A 17,244-nucleotide genomic window follows, 5' to 3' on the forward strand; every position below is an offset into this window, starting at 1 on the left:
GGTGTGTGTGCTGTACTATCATCTTTTTGTTACAATTAGTGACTAAAACATGTATGTGTAAATATTTACATATAAGGAGATATACAAAATAAAATTGTGCCTTCAGGCCACGTGGAATTTGTACAGTTTTGGGACTTTACATGCAGTGCTGAAGGGAAAATCCAAAATGCACAACAGTCCAACTTCAGAAAGGTACTTAAGTTGTTCTGTTCATTCAGAAACCAGACTGAACTGGTTATTCAGGTTATTTAGGCACATGATGGGATTCTTGAGGTTGTCCTGTGCCAGGCAAGGAGCTGGACTTGGATGATCCTTGTGGGTCCCTTCCAACTCAGGATATTCTACATCTCTATGACTCTATGGTTCCATTGATTGTTAAGGAATTGTAATAAGGTGCAAGGAGCCAATTGATTGCTCAAGTGTAAACACTGTGCTCCTCATTTAAAGTCTAATAATTTCCCCAATCAAAAAGCTCTCCTGTCTATAAATTATCCCACCATCTCTCACTGAAGAAAACAGATCCTTTCAAAAGTAAGTAAAAGAGTATTGGTTATGAATAGCCTGTATGTGTGAAATATTGCAGCAGAGGTATAATTACACTGCCTTTTTTAGATCTATTACATTATTATATCATCCCAGATGTGTTCATATACTGTAGTGATGAGTGTGGGACTATTTCGGTGTATTTTGAGATAGGTAATAATATATTTGTATTGCAATTTTCATACTGAAGGAGTCCCATGAGCTTCATGTAATAACATATCCCAGCTCCTGCCTGGGTACTGGCATTTTTGGTGCAGATGGGAGAGTGGAAATGAATCAATCCATTATCACTGCTGGATTTTGTCAAACAACCACTCATCAAAATAAGGGTTCCTTTCTTTTGGACATCTTGGGAAGGCAGAGTGTTCAAGGAGCTTCATACTCCTAAAGACATGGAACAGATTGGAAAGTGAGACTCTAATAATCAAAAATGATCCCAGATACTACATGACACTATCCTCAGGATCATGGAACAGAAGAAGGGCAGAGTCTGTCTGTAAGAGGTGCACAGAGGAGCAAATCTCATGTTCAGTGCATGAAACTTGATGAGCTTGGAAAAGAAAAGGATTCAGGGAGAGAAACAAATCCAGGCATCATTCTTGACACTGCCTTGAGAAACAGTATGGAGAAAAGATGTTACTTCTCCAAGCAACTGGGAGTAGTAACAGTAGGAACAAAAAAAAATTGCAGGACTTGTGGATCAAGGAAATAATAAAAGTGTGAAGATCTTCAGTGCATCATATCGTAACATTCATAAGAAACAAAATTCAATTTTCTCAGATAAAATCATCAGCAATGGAACTTGATCATTCTGGACTGATCTAAGCTGTTCCCAGTTTGCAGCTTGAATACACATATTTTATTTTAAAGCAAAAGGCTCAGGGTACTTAGTGTCAGTGGATTGCAGTGAATAAAATTGTCCCATAGGATCATAGAACTTATCCTGAAAGGAAGACGAATGCAATGAATGAGAGAGAGATAGGAGGAGAGGAGGCTGTTGGAGAGCTTTGCAGAGGAGGTGACAGCTGATCAGACTTAGACTGTCCACACACTTTTGACCAGAAGAATTTGGACAGGATTTAATTGTAAAGTCATCATGGGTATAGAAAAGAAGAACAGTGGAATCTACTCTTCAGCTTTTGAGCATGAAGTGCTGGGGTTTTTATTGTAGATTCAAAATCAGGACAATTTTTAAGGAAAGAGGAATTGTATAAGCCTCTTCTGGAAATGGAGAGAAGGGCTGGATTCAAACCTAATAGGGCAATGTCTGGTTCATATTAGGTGGTACTAGAGCAGAACCTGGCAAAATACAGGCAATTCAACAATTCTATCCCATTTGTGCAGCAAGGGACTTTAAGTGCTGCACCATTATGTACCATCAATACCAACCTCTCTGGCTGTTGATGTTTTAAACAGTCCAGAATTATTCCATGTGATTTAAACAAAATTGCAACAAAGGTCGAATCCGTCAGGGAAGAAATTTCCAAAATAAGTGTAGCCACTTCTTAATTGCACCTTTAGCTGATGTCAATATTTGACTGAATAAATGTTTTGTGCATTATAATTCTCTTCTCAAGAAAGAGAGTTAATACTTGCTATTTTTTATTCATTCTTCTAAATTAAGTAAATTAAAAATAGAGAAGAAAGACAGTAACTTCAAAAATCAATAGGCTTTTCAAAGACTGGTATTGAGAGAAGCGGAATATTGCATTTTAATGAAAATACATCAGGCCAATTTTGTTTTCAAAAAAAGAAAGGATTAAAAATATAGCAACACAATATACATACACAAAACTTCATAATTGCATATGAAAATTAAATTAAGGGGCAAGACTTTCAATTCATGCAAGTTGATTTATCTCTACTGACTTTAGTTAACTTTGCAGGTTCATACCATTTCTATTAGCACCTTTGTCAGAGCATCATTGAGATTAAACCCAACAACAATAAGAACTAAAACTCTCTGTAAGCAAACAGGTCCTACTCAAACCACATCAGTGATGAGATCTGAACTGGCTTCTCAGGGTTTTGAGCAGTGAAAATCTTCAATGGAGACTGCAAAACCTCTTTGAGCAACTTGTTCCTCTGCTTGACGGTCTTCATTGTGGAAAAAAAAAGGATTCTTCTCATATCCAGACCATTTTTCCTTTTAACGCTGGAGCACTTGGATTTGAATTATAATAATGTTTCAAACAAGCAACCACAGCTCAACAAGTTTCTGAGTGTCAGTTGAGCCTGGATAGCTGATAAATCACACTCCTTGCTCCTTGTAAAGAGTGTCATGACTCACTGTGTTTGATTCTCTCTCACTGAGGTTCAAACCAAGGTGCTTTATTTCAGATTTCCTGGGTGCTGAGAACGTGCACGTGATCAGTGCCTGCACTGAGCTGACAGCTACTGACTGTTTAAACCCTCAGAACTGGGCTGTGTCTGGGTCAAACAAAATTATACGTGTATGACTTGTACATTGAGGGTTTGTGGAGACAAGAAAGTTTCCTGGATCATATTTGCAAAAGAACATCCACCTAGTTCCGTCTGTCTCCTCCCAGTACTTGCCCTCCTTGGGAATATTTATCACAGGAAAAGGAGTACAGTTTTTTTCTTGATTTGATGATAAAAATTTTTGAAAGAAAGAGAAGGATTATGACAAACACTAGACTGTCTTAATCTCTTATAAGTTCATTGATTTTCTTGTTAAGCCTGCTTACATTAGAGACATCAAATCAGTATCTCAACTACTAACAGAGCACTTACGTGTCCTCTTGCATTTTTGTTCAAGCCCCACAGCTTGTAAAAGCAAATACTTAAATCCCTCAAAAACCATGACTGGAAGAGGAAGGGTCCTGTGTTATTTCTTTGATATATAAAATATATACCAAAGAAATATATTTTATCTGGGATACTCCATACTGGCTTTAAAACTGGGAAACATAACATGAGTTTTTGTGGTAAGAACATACACACGTACACACACTATATATTATTATTTATTTATGGCAATTTAAAAACTTTAGAGCTCAGGAGCCAACACAGAAATTACTCAAAGAAATAGGAGGTTACTGAAACATCAATATGAGAATTATATATATATATAAAATTCAGTATAATAAGCTTTTAATTTTGCACTCTGAAGTGTAAATTTTTTACTCAAGAAGATTTGTAACAACAAAAATTCAAAAGCAGTGCCAAGAAAACATCATTTGATATTTTGGATATTTTCCACTTTCAGAGCCCCAAGGCAAGTCCATGCTATTTTCAGGCAAGAAGAATATTCAGCATTTAGACTGTTTGCCTGGTTGCTGCCTGCTCTACACTGAGATAATGGTCATGCCATCAGGCAGGCTGGGGACTAGTGTGACTTCATGGCCTGATCCAGTATGGAAAATCCCGTGTTCCAGACATTTGAACATTACATTAGATGCTACAATACATATTCCTTGAAGCTCAGGAATTAGGAAGTGCATCAGAAGCTGAAAGATATTAAAAGAAAGTTAAGCCAGGGGAAAATTTAAATGATTTAATCAATATCTTTGAGAGTGAAATGTTGTCAGCAAAATTCTGATAGGGAGGAAGAGCTGACAGAGGTCCTGCATCCTCTCTGTTCTCATCTACAGATAATTTTTTTACTGGAGGGGAAGAAAGTAGCACTTGCACCCTCCTCTCCCTTTCTAAAAGCCTGTTTGTAAGGCAGGGACACAGATTTAGGATTAAGCTGACCTTTCCCTTTCTTTCATGCTCTGAAATTGCAACAAATGGACCTCAAGATGCCTGTTAGACACAGGGCTCTGCCCCTGCTCCCCCACTTAATTCTGATTTCTCTGCTCCTGCAGGATGTGCTGTCTTTGAAAAATAAAGCAGGTCCAGAGAGTGTTTAAACACAGGGTGATACATCCAAACACTTGCAGTTTTTGCAGGAACCCAGAGGAGCTTATTTCAGCTTTGCAGTGCTGGGTTAACGGTTGGACTTGATGATCTTAGAGGTCTTCTCCAACCTTAATGATTCTATTTTTTCCTTAGAGAAGGTTAAGGCGGTTCTCTCACTCCTCAGTCTCTCACTGTCTTGACTTCAGTGGAATTATGCAGATTTCAATCAGCTTAAAAAGTGCTCCCTTGGAAACAGCTTTTCCATATACACTCTGGTGTGGGTCCTGCTACTGGTAACTTGCTCTTGGAGCTTTGCATTCATTGAAATATAGTCCTTGGGGGTCAGTAAATATTATCTTCCTCTGTCCAGGCTTCTATCTCACAACACCATCACCAAAGACTGTTCTGCTTAATTTTTAATTTTTCCCGTGTCCCTATTTTGTGTATGTTTGGGACTTCTGGGAATGCTAAGTAATAGTCCCCATTGGCTATTTCCACATAGAAAAAATCCCTCCTATTTCCTTGCCAGGAACCAAAAAAACTTTGAAAGAGGCAGGACATGGTCACAGCAACAGTCTTCCACAGGTTCATGGCCACTCCCATGTCCCCCAAATCCTCTTTCATCGCTGCAACAATTCAGGAAATGCTCTGTGAGGTGGTAAGTTCTGAAGGTTAAAAAGAGAGAAAGGGCTGAAATGACAGAAGCAGAAATCCTGTCTCAGTGTCAGCCTGAGATTTAGGCCAGCAAGCAAAGCACAATGGGAGATTTTGTTCTAATTTTCTAGAAACAAAACAGGAAGAAGTCATAGAATTGTAGAATCATAGAATGGTTTAGGTTAGAAGAGACCATTAAAGATGGAATCATAGAATTACAGAATAATTTAAGCTGGACAAGACCCTTAAGATCATTGTGTCCAACCATAAATCCAGCACTGTCCAGTGCACTATTGAACCATGTTCCTGTGTGCCACATATACACATACTGATCCACCACTGCACTGGGCAGGCTGTCCTAGTGCTTAATTAAAATTAATTAAAGTACCTTTCAGTGAAGAAAACGTTCCTAATATCCAGTCTAAACCTCCCCTGGCACAGCTTAAATCCATCTCCTTTTCTCCCACTACTTGTTACCTGGGAGAAGAGACCAATCTCCACCTGGCTACAACCTCCTTTCAGGCAGCTGTGGAGGTCAATAAGGTCTCCCCTGAGCCTCCTTTTCACCAGACTGAGCCCCCCCAGCTCCCTCAGCTGCTCCTTCTAATACTGTTTCTCTAAAGCCTTTACCAGACTTGAAGCTCTTTTTTGGACATGAAGACCATCTAGTCCAACCCCCCTGCCATGGGTAGGGACATCTTTTACTAGATCAGGTTGCTCCAAGCCCCGCCCAACCTGGCCTTGAACACTTCCAGGGATGGGGCTTCCACAACATCTCTGGGCAATCTGTTTCAGTGTCTTACCAACCCTCATCAAAAAATAAATTTCTTTCTTGTGTCCAATCTAAACTTGCCTTCTTTCAGCTGAAAACCGTTTCCTCTTGTCCTGTCACTACAGAATTTGGCAAAAAGTCCTCCAAGCAGAGATCAAGTTTATTGTGTCTTTAACTCAACTAAAACAACTCATTATTTCCAGCTCTGCAACACAGAAGAATCTCCCTGCTCCTTCCCAGAGAAGCTGCAGTCCAGTGGCACTGCATGTTATTGAATGTGTTGTAATTAAAGACACTCAAACAAACATGGCCAGGAGAAACAAGAAATATTGTTGTTATTATCTCAGCTTCACATTCAGGAAATTAAGCCCCACCACAGAGAAGGACATTTCTCTGAAGTCATGCACAAATTCCTCGAATGGGCCAGAGACAATCCTTCCCTTGAGGACAGGTGTGATGTCTTCATAACCAAGCTCAATTACCCATCCACTGAGAGCTCCATGTTGAACATTTCCTACTTTTCTGATTTTCATAACATTCTCATTTTCCCTGACTACCAGATCTGCACTGATCTGTCTGACACTCCTGTCTTTTGTTAAGCTTGCCTTTCCCTTACTCTAATTCAGCTCTGGATTTGAATCACTGATTATCTGTGAATACCTTTAAGGAAGAGGTATCTGGGTTTTTTGTGTTCCTGCCAAGAAACAGAACAGTGAGAGAAAATAGTCAAGGAAAATACCCAAAAGTAGCCACCACATGCAGGAAAAAAGCCACTGCTTAAATCAGAACTTTAGACTGGGAGATGTAATCTATTTAAACCCTGACTTTCTGGTGGATAAAAGAATGGAAAAGAAAGCACTTTCATCAAAGTTTTGTGTCCTTGTCATTTTCAATCAAACTCCACATTGCTTTTTAAAAGGGATCATAAATGACAAAAAGGTTTGAATTGGGCGTTGGATTCAAAATTGCCTGTAATGTTACGTGTATAAAGTATGTAATGAAATTCTGTGCACACCAAGAGTGTACAGAAATGTCATCATATTCCACAAAACAATTTTTTGGGACCAATAATGTAAATTGGCTTATAAGGCCAATTAATGTAATCTGAGAGTTAAAAAAAAAAAATAAAAGGAAGAATGAGATTGAAAAGGAAAGAAAGAAACAGGCCAAGTCCAAAAGAAAAGAATTTGAAAGGAAGTACAGAAAACCAGATCCAGCACCCCTATTTCTGTAGCTACAGTTTGTTTAGAGATGCAGAGAGAGGAATGAGGCCTCATCCACTTTTTAGTGTTTTCTAAAAGTTATGGGTTAACATTTTTCTTTCCTGGAACTGTGTGCAGTTTTCAAGGCTGTAAGAGGAGCTGGTATTACAGGCAGAGAGATAAGAAAAATATTAGTAATAACACTCCATAAACTCTCTGTAAATATTTCAAAAAGCAAGGCAGGTATCTAAAGAGCAAATATAGACAGAAACTTAGGGATGTGACTTTATAGCACCTCTCCATCCTCCACAGAGAAGTGAGGAGCCTGTTCACCCCAAGGGTGGATGGTAAAATCCAGGGAGGTTTTCAGTTCCCCCCCTCCCACACATCATATTCTTAGTAACCCATGAGAAGAAAAATCAAGGGTGCAGGTTAAAATGGAGCTTTTGCAGTGACATACAAGGCCCCCCAGTCTTAAATTAATGGGGAACTATCTCTAAATGTTGTCTCGGGCTTTGTCTGGGACTCAACAGTTCTGAGCACTTTTCATACTCGCACCTGAGTCAAGATTGAGGAGTAATTCCATTCTCACATCGGTGTGACAGTCTGGAGAGCTTGTTCTCTGCTTGAGCTTCCATTCCTGACTTGGTCCTGGGGTAGTCAAGGGACAGAAAGTGTCCCAGTGTTGGAGTAATACCAGGAATTCTGAGGAAGACTGAGGATGTACCCAATCTAATCTCTAGGTAGATTTAGCTGCTGACTTTTAGAAAGCGAGTATAAGCAGAGGGCACACGTGGAGAGATCCTTCCTTAGCAAAATTTGCCAGTCGTTTGCAATAGTTTCAACAAATTTCAGAGTCTACCTTTTAATCCAAGCAGTTGTCTTAGTAAATAATTACTTATTTTGGTGCCTTTTTCCTTCATACACAACTGTAGCTCAAACTGAGAGGCCAGATAATCTGTGCTTTACTTGGATTCATGGAAATTTTCACAGGAAAGGAGAAGTTTGATGTGTGGCATCTGGTCCGGCACAGAGTGGTCATTCTTTCACTTGCCATCACAAACAGCCATTAAGTATTTCCTTGCTCCTAAGAAATTCAGAGATCACTTAGGGGCACCACAATCTGGACATTTTCTTGGTGTACTAGAGAAGGTTAAATATCTCCTTTTCATTTTTTTAAACATTATTCTACAGAGATTTATCCATGCATTCATATTTCAATTAATTATCTTAACACAGTCAAAGGTTAATGCTAATAAAAGCTAACAGTTAAATTAAGCTGAATTAAGCTTGTATCAAGGGCTACCAGCTTAGTCTCTCTTTAATATCAAAATTTAAGCTAAAGCAATCCTCAGGTGTTAAGTACTTTGGAATAAGAGGCAAATTACCTGTTTTTAGCAAGGTGGGTGGGTGTTAGAATTTATATCTTCATTTATGTCTCTGACCTATTTTACCAGTTCAAGTTGTAATAAAATACATTTCTGTCCTACAATAAAAAATGGAATAAGAGATGGTGGTAAGCCTTGGAAGAAAGAAGGGCATGCAATGGATAGACGATGGAAAGAAAGAAACAGGAGAAAAATGGAAGACAAAAGATGGGTTTTGCCTTGTTTTTGCACAATGTAATCTTTCTCTCTTTCCTGGTTGATCATGGTTAGTTCCTCTCTCAATTTGCATGTGTACACATTCCATTACCCACTGCTTGTCTGCATTAAAGTCTGATTTTCCCTCAGCATTTTCATTAAATCATTAATCATCAGCTCCTTCAAGTGCTCAGGACATAGAATCCTGTGTTGGTTTGGCACTGGAATTAAAGAAATGGATGAAAATTCAAATAATCTTGATTTCCAAAACATTTTGGTCTGCTCTGGGAGCACCTTCAAGATTAGACACACCTAAGGAAAGGCTGATTTCTGTGGATAAGACTGTTCATGCATTTGGAGTGTTAACCTTATCTGGCTGCCAAGTATCCAGCAAGTTTCTCTCTCATTTGAGCTCCTCAACAGGACAGAGGGAGGAAATAAATGAAGCAACTTGTTAGTCAAGACAACAAGAGGGAGATCCCTCACCAGTTACTGTCATGAGCAAAGCACCCTCACCAGTTACTGTCATGGGCAAAGCAGTCTGACCTTGGGACAGACTCATTTATTGCCAATTAAAAGTAGAATAGAGAAAAACTAAAGCCACCTTCATCTCATTTCCGCTGCTTCCCAGGGTCAATTTGACTCCTTCGTTCCAGATTCTTCGTTTCCTGATTCATGGTGACTCGGGGGATGTGGTCAGTTCATGTCTGCTGTTCTTTCCTCTTCATGCTCTTCCCCTGCTCCTGTGTGGGGTCCCTCCCATGGGATATAGGCCTTCATGAACTTCTTCAACTCTGGTCCTTCCCACAAGCTACAGTTCCTCAAGAACTATCCCAGTGTGGGAAATCTCCATAGGGTACAGTCCTTCTGGAACAAACTGCCCACAGAGTCACAGGTGCTGCCATAAATCCTGCTTCTACACGGGCTCCTCTCCACAAGATGCTGACAGGAGCCTGTTCCTTTGTGTGCTCTCCATGGACTGCAGCTTCCACCGGGGCACATCCACCTCCATGGGGTGCCCAAGGATTGCAGAGCAGATATTTCCTCCACCATGGTTCTCCATGGGCTGCAGGGGGACAGCCTGCATCGGGATGGTCTTCAATATTTGGGAATCTCCCATCTGGTCCCTGGAGCGCTCCCTCCCTCTCTTTCTTCTGTCAATCTCTGATTCTTATCTGAGCATCTCAGTGAAGCTGAGGCAAGCACAGAGAATGGTAGATGAAATGATAAAAGTAATGAAGCCTTACAGAGACAGATGTCTTAGAAAGAGAAACTATAAGGCCTGGAATCCTTCACTTTAAGAAGGACAAGGCAGATAATGGAAATGATTCAACATTACAACCCCGTGAAGATGGTGGATAAGCTGAATGTAACAAATCCCACAACATTAGAGCTGGGGACACTCAATAAAAAAAGGTAAACTAGGTAAAACAAAGTACTTTTTTATACGATGGATAGTGAAATTCTGCAGTTCGTTGCCACAGAATAGAGGCAGACAGGATTAGAAGTTCAAACTGAAATTAAATAAATTGATGGACAGCAGCTCCATAAATAGATACTAAAAAGATTAGGCAGACCCTCCAGCATCCTTAATACATCATGTTCAGAGAATTCAAGGGGAATGAATGACAAAAAGTAGCCAGACATGTTTGCTTTTCCTAAATATCATTTTCTATTGCCCCTGTCACAGAGAATATGGGATTAGACAGAATATTGATATGAGCCACAAGATGCTCTTGGATGCATCTGCATTGGCACTGCATCACTCAAGCACCTGGCACTGTACTTCTCAGTCAAAAAATATGGGTTGAAGTTTACCCTTTTAAGCAACCTCTGAGTGCTAAAAGGTCAGAAACTTTAAAAAAAAAATTTGGGAATGTAGCTTGAGGCAGGAAGGTATAATTACAGGAGGAGACCAGAAATATTTTAAGTTGTGATAGGAAAATGGAAAGAATCACTGCCTGATGTTCATCTCTTTGAGCCTAGAAGAAAATATTTGGCCAGAAAAACAGGAAAAGGGAAACTGATGTAGCCAGAAAAACAAGGGTTTTTTTCTAGATGAGGAAACAATGGTTTGTCAGCACTAGACAGAGGAGGACAGCATTGCTCCCCAAGCCAGTTCCAGTCTAGAGTGTCCATGCAGAGCAGGGAAGTCTGGACAGACACCCATATGGCTATTAAGTTTCTGCTATTAAGTTGTTTCTCTCTAGCAGACTAATTAGTGCTTTAATTAAAGCCAGTTCAAACAGACCCTGACAATGTTAGGGCTTCTAAACTGCAGTTTTTCAGCCAGTGAAGAGATAGTCTTAAAAATGTAGGGAAAACCAAAAAGAAATCCAAGGCAATGTAGAGCAGAGTTGTGAAGGGAAGTCACATCTCTGACACAACTTCACTGCTAGAAACGCTTGTCCATGTCCACTTTCTCTGTAGTTACCCTGTTTTTTCCAGATCTGGGAACAGTAAGAGTATGGGAATCATCTTTTTTTTCTTTTTTTATGGGCAATCCCAAGCTTTTCTTTCTTCACTTTCACCTAAGCTTTTTAAATGTAAAATAAAATAAAATAAAAAACCACAAACAAACAAACAAACGCCCCCCCAAAAAAAAAACCAAAACCAAAACAAAAAAAACAACAAACAAAAAGTTTCTGGCAGAAGTAATATCTCATTTTCACATGGACTATGCATTTCAACATTATAAGCAAACACATACAGTTTTGGCAACTGTATCCAAAAGTTTGGATATTATGACAACTACTCACCTTTATAACTTTGTGTGTAAAGCCCCAAATATCTCTTCTTTTCTCTAAATCAGGCAATATGTGCCTGTCAGAACTCTTTATGTCATGGGCTATGAAGATCTAATTCCAGAATGAGTTCTTCGTAAAATCTCTTTGAACACAGTGTTTTAGACTGATCAAGAAGTCCACTTTGCCCAACAGACAGTGCTTTTAAGCAAAGGTATAAATTTCTAATATACAGAATTCTAAAATAATTCCAGTTTTACTGACTTCTGGACATGACTGAACCAACCCTCTACCAAAAGCCTGGTTAAGTTCATACATCAGATCACTCAGGGCCTCATGAGCTCGGTTTTGAAAATCTCCAAGGAAAATGGCATCCCAGCCTTCTGGGCCCCTGTTCCAACACTTGACTATGTATTTTGTGCAGAATTTTTCCTTTATATCAAGCAGAAATTTCTCCTGTGACCACTTGTGTTCATTATCTCCAGTTCTTTCTCAGTACAGCCCTGAGAAGTCTGGGTCTATCCTCTCTGTCTTAGAATCACAGAATGGTTTGGGTTGGAGGAGACCTTTAAGTTCATTTGGTTCCGACCCCCTGCCATGGGCAGGGACACCTTCAACTAGACCAGATTGCTCCAAGTCCTGTCCAACCTGGCCTTGAACACTTCCAGGGATGGTGCAGCCACAGCTTCTATGGGCAACCTGTTCCTTAATACTTCCTAATATTATATTATTAATTCCTAATTTCCTAATATTATATTACAAATATGTCCAAGGGGGTGGCTACACATAAAGCTGAAACCCTGGAGGCCTTGCTTTCAGTCCAGTGTTGTAACTGCTCAGTCCAGTGCCCTTTCATTTACCAGTTCAACTAAATAAATTCACTTAGGAGCAAAACCATCCCTGTTCTCCTCCAAGCACAGCTCAGCTCATCCTCTGAGTCAAAGCAGAACAGATGTTTCCAAGCGTGAATGAACAGAAACCATTGCATGTCAGGAGCATGAATTCCCTGAACTTCAGCCTCAAACAGAGGTGAGGAAAATGTGTGTCAAAGTGAGAATGAGCCTGGACATACACTGCATACTCCAGCACCTTTTTTTCCCCATTTTTTTTTTTTTTTTTTTTTTTTTTTTTTTAATTTCTTATCAGTTGCAGGAACATGAAAGTGAATTGCTGTGTTTGTTCAAATGGCACGGAATCTAAAAGCAATTTGTGGTGACAAGGTCACAAGGGGCAAGCGGAGGCCTTTTATAACTCTACAGAGAGCTGGGGAGTATATCTATATTGTATATACACAGAGAGAAATACAAAATATTTTACTGTTAATGATACAGCCACAGAAAAAGAAATTGATTCAGCTCTACAGAGGGTAGTGTGTGAAATAATACTGAATTTTCTAGGTAACTTAACTATTTCCAGACTTTTTAAATGGGTGCAAAAGCAGAAGAGGAAGAACATGGATTCCTCCCTTCCAAGGGGGGTCTAGATTGGATATTAGGAAAAATTTCTCCACCACCAAAAGCGTGGTCAGGTATTGGAAGAGGCTGCCCAGGGAAGTGGTGGAGTCATCATCCCTGGAGGGATTTAAAAGGCATGTAAATGTGGCACTTTGGGACATGGTTTAGTGGTGGACCTGGCAGTGTTGCATTAATGGTTGGTCTCATGATCTCAAAGGTGTTTTCCAATACTGATGATTCCAGGGTTCTGTAAGAGCAGAACAAGAACAAGATGCATGAGAAGGGTTTTATGGCTGATTGAATCATAAATTCTAAATCAAAGAGAAGAAGTACAGAAGGATTAGCCACAAACATTTTTAGGCTTTTTAATACTTAATTAAAAGATGCCAGATTTGAGTTTGGATGCTAATAATAACAATTTGCATACACATTTATTCACTGCTAAAAAAAAGTGGCCCAAAGTCTATTAAGATCTACAGGGTGGTTCGTAATTATTTTTTAGGGATTTTTTTGGTCAGACACCTGTTTAGTTAAAAATATATTGCACAAGCAGGATAAACTGCTGGAGTTGAACTGGGCCAGAGGGGAAACCTGGAGGAATGACACTAAGATGGTGTCTTAACTCTGAAATGTCCCCCTCACACAGCAGAAACCAGACTGTTTTTTTTAGCAAAGCACTCCACAGATTCCAGGCCAAAAATTATTTTGCTTCAGGAAGATGAAACTCTCAGTAAATGAAACAGCTTTTGAACACATCATTCCAATACATACAGGTATCATGAGCCTGAATTTTCCAGTATTCCCCTTTCCTCAGGAGAACTGCTCCCCATGTAGTGACCATTAGCCCAGTTATGGTTAACAGTCAACAATTAAAATTCTAATCTTCCCACTAGTAGTTGCAGCTTGTCTCTGAGTTATTTACAAATGTGATTCTAGACATAAATCAGACTCTTTGGAACCATGTTGATTGTGTTGTTAGTTTGTCCTTCATATGTAAATTGTATGGAAGATTGGGCTATATCTGAGGTTTTATTTTAAACCTACACCCTGTGAGCACAGTTGTGTCCTGGGCTGGGTCTAATTCTTCTGGTTTGTAGCAACATACGGTCTTAAACTATTCTTATCACCTTCTTCTAGAAATCTCTGCAGACTCCAAACCCAGCTGAAAATTTATGCTGAAATCCAACACAATCTGGATCACATCTTGTGATGAGAGATTAAATTCCTTTCTCTGGATGGGAAAACTCCCCGCATCGAAGGAAGGTGGCACAGGGGAAAGAAAACTAAAGAGACAAGTAAAAAATAGAATAGAAAAAAACAAATCCCCAATTCTGTGATTGTGACATGCTGAGAATGAATATCCCAAAACACCAGAGATGCTGGTTTTTATATATTCTCTGGAGACTGTCAGGAACAAATACCACAGTCACCTACTTCCATCTATTAGGGGTAATAAAGCACAGAGATCCACTTTGGGGTTCAGACACCCACTCCAGAGTGTGGGAAGGTGTTAATAGTAATGCAGAGAGACCAGACATGTTCAGAAAAGTTTGGCCCCCATCTGTGGTACAGAGAAGAGAACTTCAGTAGGTGTAAATCAGCAGAGCACGACTGAAACCTCCACCAGCTCCAAGTCTGCCCCAGTGGTTCCATTTGTCATCCATTAACACAAATTGGCAGGTTTGAAGGCTTTGTTTTGAAGCTGTGTCATAAAGAGCAGGTAGTGATTTTATGTGACGCTTTGCAATTATTGACTAATTTGAGGTGCGAAAAGGCTTTTAGAGCAGATATGAGCGCCACTGTTTCGCACACAGCTTTCCTAATTTCAAAGTTTGGAAAGGCACTAAGGCTTCAGCATATTGGAAGTTTATTTTTAAAAGTGTCTCAGAGTATACGATTCCTCCTCCTCAGAACAGGATGAATTAAATGAAGAACCTGCTGGGGATCCATCATTAGAATGTCTTACAGGGAACAGTCAGTGCAGTACGTCATTGATCCCTAATGCTGCAATATTTGCATTCTTAAAATGTTCCAACACAGTGTGGGAGAGCTTTCAGATATTGAGGAACTTGAGTACTTGGTTCACTGAAAGGAACATATAATGATGTCTATTAAATGAATTAAAATTTAGATATTTATCATCTATTCTTCTTCACTGGTCATAGACTAACAGATAAGAACAGTGGCTTTAAGATTAAGGAGGACAGGTTTAGACAAGATAATAGCAAGAAATTCTTTGCTGTGAAGGTGGTGGAGCACTGGAACAGGTTGCCCAGAGAAGTTATGGCTGCCCCATCCGTGGAAGTGTTGAAGGCCAGGTTGAATGGGGCTCTGAGCAACCTGGGATAGTGGAAGGTGTCCCTGCCCATGGCAGGAGGGTGGAACTGGATGGTCTTTAATGTCTGTTCCAACCCAAACCATTCTGTGAGTCTATGAAATGATAAGAAATTATTAACAGGTAAGTTCACTAAAAATAGAGCAGCCCTTCTCTAGAACAGAAAGGCTGGGATTTTATTAGTTCCTATTTGTTAAGGTCCTGGCCTGTTCAGGAACTGAATCAACTCAATCCTATTTGGAAAGCCCTAAAATAAAACAGAAATCATTTTTCAGAAGTGGGTCCTGCTGTAAAGCTCAACTGTCCTGATACCAGACACAGCAACCCTGCTGACATTTCACAGTTACTATTCAGTATCTTACATACTCTCTCTTTAGCAAATTTGTTCTTTTTGGGAGAATCCCAGCATCACAGACTTTGCCAATGCCAAGGTATTTAAGGGTAGAGTTATGGGATCACAGAATGGTTTGGTTGGAATGGACCTTACAGATCATCTCATTCCACCCCCTGCCATGGGCAGGGACACCCTCCACTAGACCAGGTTGCTCAGAACCCCATCCAACCTGGCCTTCAACACTTGCAGGGATGTGGTGGCCACAACTTCTCTGGGCAATGTGTTTTAGGACTTTATCACTCTCAACCTAAAAAACTCTTCATCTCCAATTTAATTCTATCCTCTTTCAGTTTAAAACTATTGTCCCCTGCTCTGCTGCCTAAGGCCTGGTAAAAAATCTCAGTCTTTCTCACAAGCACTCACAATACAACTTTTCACAATACATTTCTTACCTACCAGGATTATGTACTCAAGAACATTTGTTTTTTGTGTTTTTCAGGTTGTCCAGCACACGTATGAAGAAGGAAAAGCAGTTTCTATAATCTTTTTCAAGACAGATTTCTCTCTCAAGACAGCAGATGGTCACTTCCCTCTGGTGCTGATACTGCTTTTAACTAATTTTTTTCAGCTGTGCTCACACATACATTAAAAAGACACAAAATACAGACAAGTTGCTCGAAGATCAGAGATGCTGCCATGCTGCATCTGAACCTGGATAAGTGGTTATCAGCTTCACTCCAGCCAGTTGAGCCTCAATAAAGAGTTAGATTGGATATTAGGACAAATTTTGTTCTTGAAAGGGTGGCCAAGAATTGGAACAGGTTGCCCAGGGAAGTGATGGAATCACTGTCCCTGGAAGTGTTCAAAAATATATGGGTGTGGTGCTTAGGGACACAGGTTAGTGATGGACCTGGCAGTGCTGGGCTAATGTTTGGACTCAATGATCTTAAAGATCTTTTCCAATGTAAATTATTCTCTGATTCAATAATTTTAATTACTGGGGTTTCTGAGCTGAGCCTTTTTGACAGAACTGGTCAGAGAGTCACTCCATGGGAAGTTAGACAGGCAGGGCTGAAGGTGCAATAAATCCTTGCAGAGGAGGATATTAAGAAGGATGGTGTTAAGAAAGTGGTATAGAAGGAGGGATACAACCTTTTACCCAGGCTCAGCCAGTACAGTATCAGTCCTGGATCAGTCCATCATAGTCTACACTCCATTTTTGGTGCAGCAGCCATGTAGCAGCACTCACTGTCCACCATCTCCACATTGAACTGGACATCTCAGAGTGAAGGGGACATCTCAGGTTTTGGTGTCTCCACAACTCCTCTTCTATTCTAGGACAGCTGAAGTACAGCAGCCCATGAAAGCCACAGAAATCAACCCCCAGAGCTGTCAGATACGATGGAAAGTTTGATCTCACTGCTCTTAATAGCTGTGCAAATTTTTCACCTGAATCTTGGACTCTTTTCTACGGCCCATGGAACAAAACAGGCCTGTTGAGAGTTCTAATCTGATCTCTTTCATATATCTATTTTAAGATGAGATGAAACATGTCTTAGACTTCACTTGGTTGACTCACTCTCCATTAACTTTTAAGAAATCTTTGGAAGGACATAGTTCAGATATAACCACCTACACTGGAAATATCTACATTTCAGTAAATGTCTCCTCCATCTGGTTATGAAATCAATAAGAACTAGTCACTATATAATGAAACCTCTTTCACAGGTATTATGACTTGTTTTCAATTCTGCCTGTA

The 17,244-nt window shown here is 39.9% G+C and overlaps 1 long non-coding RNA gene across 1 annotated transcript; it reads left to right on the forward strand.

Moving 5' to 3' along the window:
- Window positions 1-392: 392 nt before the first annotated feature.
- Window positions 393-16,230, forward strand: LOC108503952. The gene is made up of 3 exons (XR_001876942.1): window positions 393-531; window positions 13,954-14,111; window positions 15,985-16,230. It is a non-coding gene; the product is annotated as an uncharacterized LOC108503952 (long non-coding RNA).
- Window positions 16,231-17,244: the final 1,014 nt, after the last annotated feature.

This window comes from Lepidothrix coronata, unplaced genomic scaffold (assembly GCF_001604755.1).
Source record: "Lepidothrix coronata isolate B3197 unplaced genomic scaffold, Lepidothrix_coronata-1.0 Scaffold148, whole genome shotgun sequence".
Taxonomy (NCBI): Eukaryota; Metazoa; Chordata; class Aves; order Passeriformes; family Pipridae; genus Lepidothrix; species Lepidothrix coronata.